At 38.3% G+C, this 9,140-nt stretch overlaps 1 long non-coding RNA gene across 1 annotated transcript in view; it reads right to left on the reverse strand.

Moving 5' to 3' along the window:
- Window positions 1-732: 732 nt before the first annotated feature.
- LOC103926120 overlaps window positions 733-9,140 on the reverse strand; it is a 16,347-nt gene continuing 7,939 nt past the window's right edge. Inside the window, exon 3 of the long non-coding RNA XR_664061.1 lies at window positions 733-1,548. This is a non-coding gene — a long non-coding RNA (uncharacterized LOC103926120). The remainder of the gene's footprint in view (window positions 1,549-9,140) is intronic.

Here is a 9,140-nt window from a genome sequence, read left to right on the forward strand (position 1 = left end):
GCCTTTGCCACTTTCTAATAAATAATACTTGCAAACTTATTATGCAGCCAGAATTTTGGTCGATTTGTTTAGTTAATAAGGTGAATTTTGCCATGTCACTTCTCTTACTAACACTCACATTTGCTGATATGTGGTATCATCACCAGGGTCTACAAAATCTTCTTTTCATTGGCTGAAGAAATTCCTCTACTGGAACAGAATACTTCCTCCTTGCTTAGAAAGACAGCATAGACATTGTGTTAAAATTTGTAAACTGGGGCCTTTATCACAAAGAAGCTAGGCAACATTTTTCTTTTGAATTTCTGATTAATGGATCCTCTTTCTCTAATTTTGCAGGTACTCTGAGTATGGAAGGGACGGTTAGGAGACTGAGCAAAGCCATTGCTACAGATAGTGAACAAGTGCATCTCATTACCAATGACATCGCTGTGGAGATACAAAAGAGGAACACCAAATTCTAAGACTTGCTGCAGGTACAACAGGAACAAGGGATAAGAAACTCTGACAACTTGTTGGCATGAGAAAAAATGAGGAAAGAAGGCGCTTATTAGAAGGGTAATGAATAGTTTCCAGCACCTAAAGTTTATGTACAGATACAGATTCTACAAAGACTAATGATGAGGTCCCTGAGCAATAGCCTGTATAGTATAGGACTGAACACATCAAAATTATGACAGTGCATTTATATAGCTTATTTGCACAGATTTCCCTTTAGCTTTAGTTTGCACTTGGTATGCCAAACTGTACTAGATAGTTAAAAAACTTTTTTTTGTTAGCTGACAGAAGATTTGATAGCATTGTTCTTAAACATTTCCTTTTCTATGTTTCTAATATTAATATAAGGTGTTTGTTTATTTAGACACTGGTTGTTCACTTAGTCATAAAGAAATGGCTGTTATGCCAGAATGTTTTAAAGAAGGGTAAAGCAACCAATCTGTAAGATCAGATACAACAGCATCCCATGCTCAAGAAAAGTGCACAGGAAGATTTATGTTTAATTTGACATATAATTAAAAAAAGCCATCAACTCTTATCTCATGCAATCCATACAATTAATCTGGCACTATACAACTGTACAAATTTATAGTCACCTAACCTAAAGCTTGTTAAAGAATAAGCACCACAGGCCTCTATAAAGCTTCATAATATACGTGCGTGGCATGTTCCAGAGCATTTTTCTAGCCAAAAAAACACCCTATATATTAGCAATAAATTACTCCCTAAAACAGCCTCATCTGAATATGTATAGTCTTTCTAATTTTAGTCTTCCTGATTTCTTGTGAAAGGTATGGATGCTTCCCAGAAGTGCGAGTCAGCTCAAAACAACTAATAGCAAAAGTTTACAGGATCCAAACCTTGTCAGAATCCTCACTTTCAGTTTCTCAAGTAATGGTGCAAAATGAAGGATGTCACAAACTTGCTTAAACTGTTTGCAGCATAAAAGGGAGTTGTTGTCTTGCCTTCCAAATGCATGTTCTACTTCAGCAGCGGCTAAGAACATCGTAGCTGATTTTTCTGTGCAGGCCTCACATTGTCTGGGACTTGCTTCTGAAATAATGTCAGGAGAAGGTAAATGAGGTTTACCCAAGTATGTTAGCAACTGCTAACCCATTACAAGCAATGCCACTGGTTCTGAATAAGGTTCCAGTTCATCTAGTGTCTTGTCAGTGCCTGCCACTGTTAGGTAGTGTTTTTGACATAGGTGTGACCAAATTCCTCAAGACATTCAGAATTAGAGTTCTATTTCTTCTGGTTAATGCAAGCGTTAGATCTTTCAGGAGGACAAATTATGGGCCCAGATTTTTTTGTGGGGGAGTACTCCCTATGCTAGATTATGAAGGCAAGCCTTATGTGAGAAGAGACAGTCATATCCTTTTGGTAATAATCAACATCCTGTGATGAGAGCAATGTAATTATTTTGCATATAATAAATACATTAAATATTTAATGATTTGAAGGACAACTGGAAAGAAGAGGAATGTAATTTTTGTGTTATGGTTATGTTTTCTTGACCATACACATCAGTCTGAGAGTATCTGAAGCTAGATTCAGAGTTTCTACTTCACGTAAAAAAGCAGCTGTAAACCTGTTAAGCCGGCAGGTTTAATTGTTACTGAAGTACTCTAGAACAGGTGAACCTGATCCTTTATATTTTACAAGGAACATTTTCATGAAGGGTAGTATTAACTAGTTCTCTCATTCCAATTCATCTTTTATTTATATATTACAAGGATGTGGACCTTTATTCTCTACTGCCAGAAAAAGAGATAGCACCAAACGAAACAAAATGCTGTGTAAGCAAAACACTCCAGTGCATGTGTTTTACATCCCTCCCCTTGGAAGAGACAGATATAAAGACCACCAAACATATGGTAGATGATGGTAACATTACTCAGTCAGGGGTCAGGTGCAGCTACACTAAGGTGACAGAGCTGCTCAGTCACATGGTTGCTACTATATCATATGAGCAGGATCATGCCTGCCAAGCTAGCCTGTGCTAACAAGGAGAGGGAGGTTGAGTGGGAAGGGACTGAAGTCTTTTAAAGCTCGCCTTCCTGTTAAATGCATACTTCCTCAACACATTCCTGGCAAATTTTTAGATACTGTAGCAACAAGTGAGTTAGACTAGAATACCTTGCAAATCTTTCATTATTAAAACCTTTTGAAAGTAAGTGTATAATGCTAACAAATCAAAATAGGAGCCCTTGACCTGTGTTTTGCACTCACCTAGCAGGGGTGTGTATGACTAAATAAAACACAAGACACTGGAAAAGCAGGCTTGGCATGTATGTATCCATAATTTATCTCTTTGCACCCCTATCTCCTCCTTTTCATTTTGAATAATGACCAGGGCTAGGCTGAATCTAAACGGGAAATCCACGTTCCAAGGAAGCTAATACAATATTATAATTTAAAAATCAGTTTGTTAGAATTGGAAGCTGGAGAGGCATTGGACAGAAACAGCCGGGAGAGAGTCAGAGAGAGAGGTTGTCTCTAACACAAGTAAGGATTTGGGAACTTCCTGTTAACATCTATGTTCAGTGCAGTCTCGCAGAAGTAGTCTTTAGACACTAAACTTTTCTTCCAAAGGTAACAGCAACCATGTACTTCTAGTAATTCGTGCTGAATAGGGATTCAACTATGCAGGCAGCGCAAGGTGTGCATGAGAGTTCAGACACAGCATAAAGCTTGTGCAGGACTATTTCCCATTGAAAATCAGGGTAACCTGTTTTCTCTGTTCCAGTGCTGTTAGTGGCTGCAAAGAGGTGAAAAATAACACAAAAATTTCTACATTGCACATGAGTGTATCTCCAGCGGTGCAGACATACTGCCAGTCCAACATCTTTTTTACAGCAGGGTGTTACAGCCTCTTTTGCCTTGAGTAAATTAATTTTTGTTTAGACCATAAAGGTACAAAATCATGCATGCCAGTGTTATGAAAGAGGCATTCGTGCTGTCTGGAGATCATGTTTGGAGAACCATTATACTACAGTAGGCTCAGTCCACACAAGTATTTGTCAGGGAGATTTCAAACAAACCTGTACTCTTTATTTGTGCCCATAATAAAGTAATTAAAAATCAATTAATATGCAGAAAAAATGAAGCAGTATAAGGCTGTGGTTCTGCATTAAGTAATATAAAATCTGTGCATGCCGGATTTCCTGGCAGTAAAAATTTGATCTGTATTGGCGTGAACACACGACTGCATTTTTATCGAATCAGCCAGAGCATATGTTACAGTGTTTATTCAGATTTTATGCCAGCTTTCTGTCAGTTGAGGAGGATAAATTATGCCTGATCCAGCATAAAGTTAGAGTGGTACAAACAGACAATATCTCATCTGATAGGAACTCTCCTGGGGACAAAATTATTACTTCAAGCTATTTACTGTCTCACAGAATGATAGCCTACCACCCTAACATGCTGTAAACCCTACGTAGTCCTTAGACAAATCTTTTTCAAGTCTGAGCATGTCTTTATCTGATTAGCTGTAAATAGACTGACAATTTTTTCCTCAGAAGGAAAGAAGGGGAGAGTCACAAATTCAAATTATATTTTACACCTTAGGCAAATACAGAAATGTTTCAGAATATGATTTGTATAGAAATCTCAAATGTACTCATGTATAAATATAAATAATGAGATGGGAAAAACTGAGCTGTAGTGATAATTAGGAAGACAATTCTTGAAATTATGGGGTTAGGTTTGGGCCCATATTATGAAAGAAAAAGGATTTGATTTTGTGCTTCCCACCATGTTTCTTCTTTTAAATATGCAGCTGCTGTGTCATATTATGGATCCTTGGCATTTCATTCTGAAGATGAATTGTCATGACACTAGTTACTGGAGGTGAAGATAGTAAACGAACATTGCAGTGTGACCCAGGTGATTTTTGCGATTTCCTAAGCTGAAGCGCTGAATCCGTAAATAGGTGTATGCAGGTTTTACTAACTTTGATATAAAATTGGCTGAGGTTATTTAAGATTTTGTTGGGATTTTGTTAATTGTCATTTAAATTGCATTAGAATTTATGAATTTACTTTTGTGACTGCAGTGTTGTCTGTCTTTGGCCAGGGATTGTAACTGCCTGCAATTCAACATTCAATGACACTACTGCTTAACATTGTTCAGGGAACCCTGGCTACTCATTTCTGCACCTGCACTGCAGTCTTTACTAGGCTAACACAGCAATTTTTTTGGGTGCATAGTGGGCTAGCCCATGGAACTGATTTAACTGAAGAATAGCAGGGATTATGAAAGCTTGGCACTGGCACCGACACTGAATTTTTTTTTCCTCCAAACCTCATAGTGTATGAAAACAAATGGCGCTGGGAACTTACAGCAGACCTGGCAAAAGGGTATGGCGGTGTGGGATAAACTGAAAGAAGGATTATTCCTGAGAAACTCAAGGTAAGAGCGTATGTGTACCTCCATTCCAGGGAATATGTTAAAGCAGAAAAAGGTATCCTGAAGTAGATGCAGTCATATGAATACAGAAATACTTTTGAAAAGTACAGCATGTACTAGGGGCTGTAAGTCAGCTTTGGTCTGGTATGAATGCATCTATACCAATTGTGCTGGTATAACAGTGTTAATAAAAATGTTCTCCTAACTGACAGAGTTATGCTAATAAAACTTTTACAAGTACAAGACCCCTAAAAATCGGAATCATCAATAAATAGCATACCCATCTAATGTAAACATTGCACCCCCCAAATTCAGCAAGAATTCCTATTATGCGGATCTTAGTTAAGAGTTGTAGAGCTGTAATGCTACTAAGCTAGCACTTTGGGAGAATGCAGAAGTTCCTTTTTAGAAGTTGAAGAGCCATTCCATTTCTCTTGATGCATTTTGATGAACTTTCCAAAATAATTCTCAGCACAGCTGAAGGATCTTTAGCGTTCTTCTACTACTATTTCTTCTACCACTACCCTCTCTTAAAAGCTTATGTTTGTTCTCAGAATGGGGCCAGATTGTACTGAGAGATTGGTATTTTTAATACAGTTTCCTGTGGAGGAATAACCTAGACTCTTGGCAGCATACCACTATTCAATTCATACAAAGCACTCACACATTTACTGTAGACACAGGCTTGGGCTCATGACCATTCCGATGTAATCTGTACTAGCAGTGCTATTTTAACTGCAATCACATTACATTACATGCAAGTACTAAATGTATACAAGAAGAGAAGAGAACCTAAAACATGCTTTGGGGTTAAATTTTGCAAAAAGTGATGCTTCACAAAAACTCATCAATAGAAAACATTTCCAGGAGAAAGTTGATTAAATACACTAAGTTAAGCTCTGATGATACATAGCAGTTTGCTACATACGTAGATAATTAATCCAAAATGTGATTTGTGTATTTGACTTCCACCTGCAAGAGAAACAACAGCCATCCTATGTGTGATTGCAGTGCACTTGGGACTGAATGGGTCCAGCCACTGAGCAGCAGACATTATAGAGGCATTCTCTTAGGTAGGCTGTTTTGGACGCTCAGAGACTCGGGGGTGACCACAAATCCTAAAGCAAAGACACTACTGAAAACTATTGAGTATGGTCAGCCCAGATACTACAAGGAGGATCTGATGTCCTTGGATGATAGGGCCTGTCAATTTGTGGTAAACCAGGTGGGAACAAGAGTGATGTGAAAAAAACATGTATGTGATTTCTCCTGATGCAATTTCTTATAAAATAATGGCAAATTTTTGTAATACCTTTAACTATTAAAATCATCATACTGTTACTTCATTATAATACTCATGTAACTGTACCTACAGAAGAAAATTTTTTTATATTCCCCCAACTGCCATGCACACAGCTTCCACACTTGTCTAAACATCCTGCTTTTGTCTGACACTCCGAAGTCACAATGGTTGGATTAAACGTTAAAATGCTAGTTTACAGCCAGGTTTACTATCTCTATGTACGCACACCCTAGGAGTCAGCATTTTGCTCTAGCTCTCCTTTGTGCTTCCCACAAGTGCTGTGCTGAGGTCCTAAGTCTTCTTGCCCTATGGAAGAGGCAAAAGTACAGGAAAGACTAGAATGCAAACTTTTTGAGGGAACTTGTGAATTGAGCTGGGTCACAGGCAGGCTTCATGCAACATCACATTAGAGCAAAAGACGTGAAGATATCCAAAAAGAAGAGAACTGATACGTGCTGGGCTTTTAACAGAATTCAAACTAAATAGGCTATTTTTAAAAGACATTGACAACTTACTCTTCCATTTTAGACATGGACAATGTTGAAGAGAATAGTTAGTGTGGTGTGACTGAGGAATGCTTGTATAACGATGTCTCCAAGGGATCTTTGGTACACAGAAACTTGATCCCTCAGGTATGGACGTAGTCCTATGTTTCTCCTCCTTCCTGCTTACCTTCCTCCCAATGTCCCTATTGCTGGCCAGTCTTCTGTCAAAGAAATACTCTCGCTCTAAGCTGCACTGTAGAAGAGTTTGTTAAGAACCATTGCTCTTAGCATTGTAAGATATTGGTGTAAATATGATGTTATGTACACATAGTATTTATTTTAATTTCTGTAATTTGGTGCTCTTAACGTGTCATGTGGATAGGTTTTATGATGTGGATTAGCTTTTGTGAATGCTGCTTACCCCTATTTAAATTACTGTCATCCTTACATGCTCCAAGTGACAGGTTCTTTCCCAGTAGTAAGCCAGGAAGCCACAAACTTTTTTCCCTCTTTCATTCAAAGTTCCCTCTTCAGCCCTCTAGGCGACTGCCCGTTCTTAACACGTGCTTAAAATGATGGTGGCTTCAAATGGTGACCTGTAAGAGCCAGCTCATTTGCAGGTAGTTTCTGCAGTGAACTAGCCACCGTTCCTTATGCTCCCATGCCAATCATATCAACCTCCAGAGAACATGCCCTATCATCAAAATGTGTATGAGTGAGAACATTTTGATCACACAAGAAATAATTCATCATTATACAGTAATGTCTATAAAACCTTACCAATGTATTTTTTTAATCAGTAAAAACCTAATTAACCTTTTTTAGGTAGAAATATTTTTTTAAAAAAACTTTTACATTGCACTAGTAAGGCAAAATGCACAGAAACATTTTACACAACACAATTTATAATTATATACAGTTATTATAATTGTTATGCTGTAAACTCCCAGTGTGCTTAAATCTCATTGCACAGCAATGATAATGGCACACCTAACTTAGGATTTGCCCACAGATGATAGAAAAAGAAATTCCCCCAAACAAAAAATGCTTGGGAAGGCTCTAATGCAAGGCAAAACCACTTTCTGATTTCCTGAGTAGGTCTCTAAAGCCTTATAGAAGATAAGTATAGTAATGTTCTTATAAATAAGGATTTTTTTTTTTTTTTGGCAACATAAATCAAGGCCTTATACCTATCCCAAGGCTTTAACCCTCTAAATGATACTTGAATTGCACTTAGTTATGGCCTTGTTTTCCCCATGTCAAGGCTTCACATGGGCTCTGGACTGTTATAAGCAATATTAAGAAAGAGTGAGAATATGCCCTATGCCACAAACACACCCCCATTTCCCTCACTGCTGTGACGCAACTACTAACAGTATCTGAGCTATGGACATTTCCTTAATTTCCAAAACATATGAAATAAGAGGTGGGAAAAGACATACAATCTCCACAATCTGGGAAGAGACTCAAAAAACAAAATCAACACCTTCTTTGCTACTATAAAAACTGAAAATTAAACAGTAACTCTTCACCTTTCAGGTTTTGCTTCTAGGCTCTGAGCTCCTCAAAACCACATGTATTATCTAGTGCCTACACAGCAAACTTAAGTGGGGAATTAAAATTTTTTAAAAAAAGGAAATCTTTTGGTGACTTTATGAAATACTTTAAGAAGGAGAAGGTCGAGAGAGAAAGAAAGAAGAGCTTGGGGAAATGGATAAGTGATAAAAGGATAGGCTGAGGGTTTGCTTTGACTGCTGTTTGGGATTAATCCTGAGCATTACCCAGTTTAAACCACGTTGCCTTTTGCACTTAGAGCTTCATCAGTCATGCACATGGTGCTCATTGGTCACAGAATCACAGAATAATTTAGTTTGAAGTGATCCTGGAGGTCACTTGGTCCAACCTCGGTTCAGAGCAGGGCTATTTGAGATCAGGTTGATCAGGGCCTTGTCCTGCTGAGTTCTGAATATCTCCAAGGACGGAGAGTCAATAGACCCCCTTGGACAATCTGCGCCAGTGTTTGACTACCCTCGTTACGAATTGTTTTTTTCACAGTATCTGTTCTATCTGTCCTACTATCTGTCTATCCTACTATCTGATCCATGACCAGGACTATTTTAGGAAGTAATTTTGTCTCTTCTTCCAGTCTTGGACTCTGATGTTAGAGGAGCACAAAGGGCAGGAAATCGCGAGTCAGGACACCATAGAGTTAGTTTGGGAAGCCTTCTGGTTCTTACAGCCAGAGAGGATTTTGTTCAGTGCTTTGGACATGGTCATAGAATAGAATTATAGAATCATAGAATCGTTTTGGTTGGAAAAGACCTTTAAGATCATCGGGTCCAACTATTAACCTAGCACTGCCAAGTCCACCACTAAACCATGTCCCTAAGCACCACATCTACAGGTCTTTTAAATACCTCCAGGGATGGTGACTCAACCACCTC

Source organism: Pygoscelis adeliae, unplaced genomic scaffold (assembly GCF_000699105.1).
Source record: "Pygoscelis adeliae isolate BGI_AS28 unplaced genomic scaffold, ASM69910v1 Scaffold31, whole genome shotgun sequence".
Taxonomy (NCBI): domain Eukaryota; kingdom Metazoa; phylum Chordata; class Aves; order Sphenisciformes; family Spheniscidae; genus Pygoscelis; species Pygoscelis adeliae.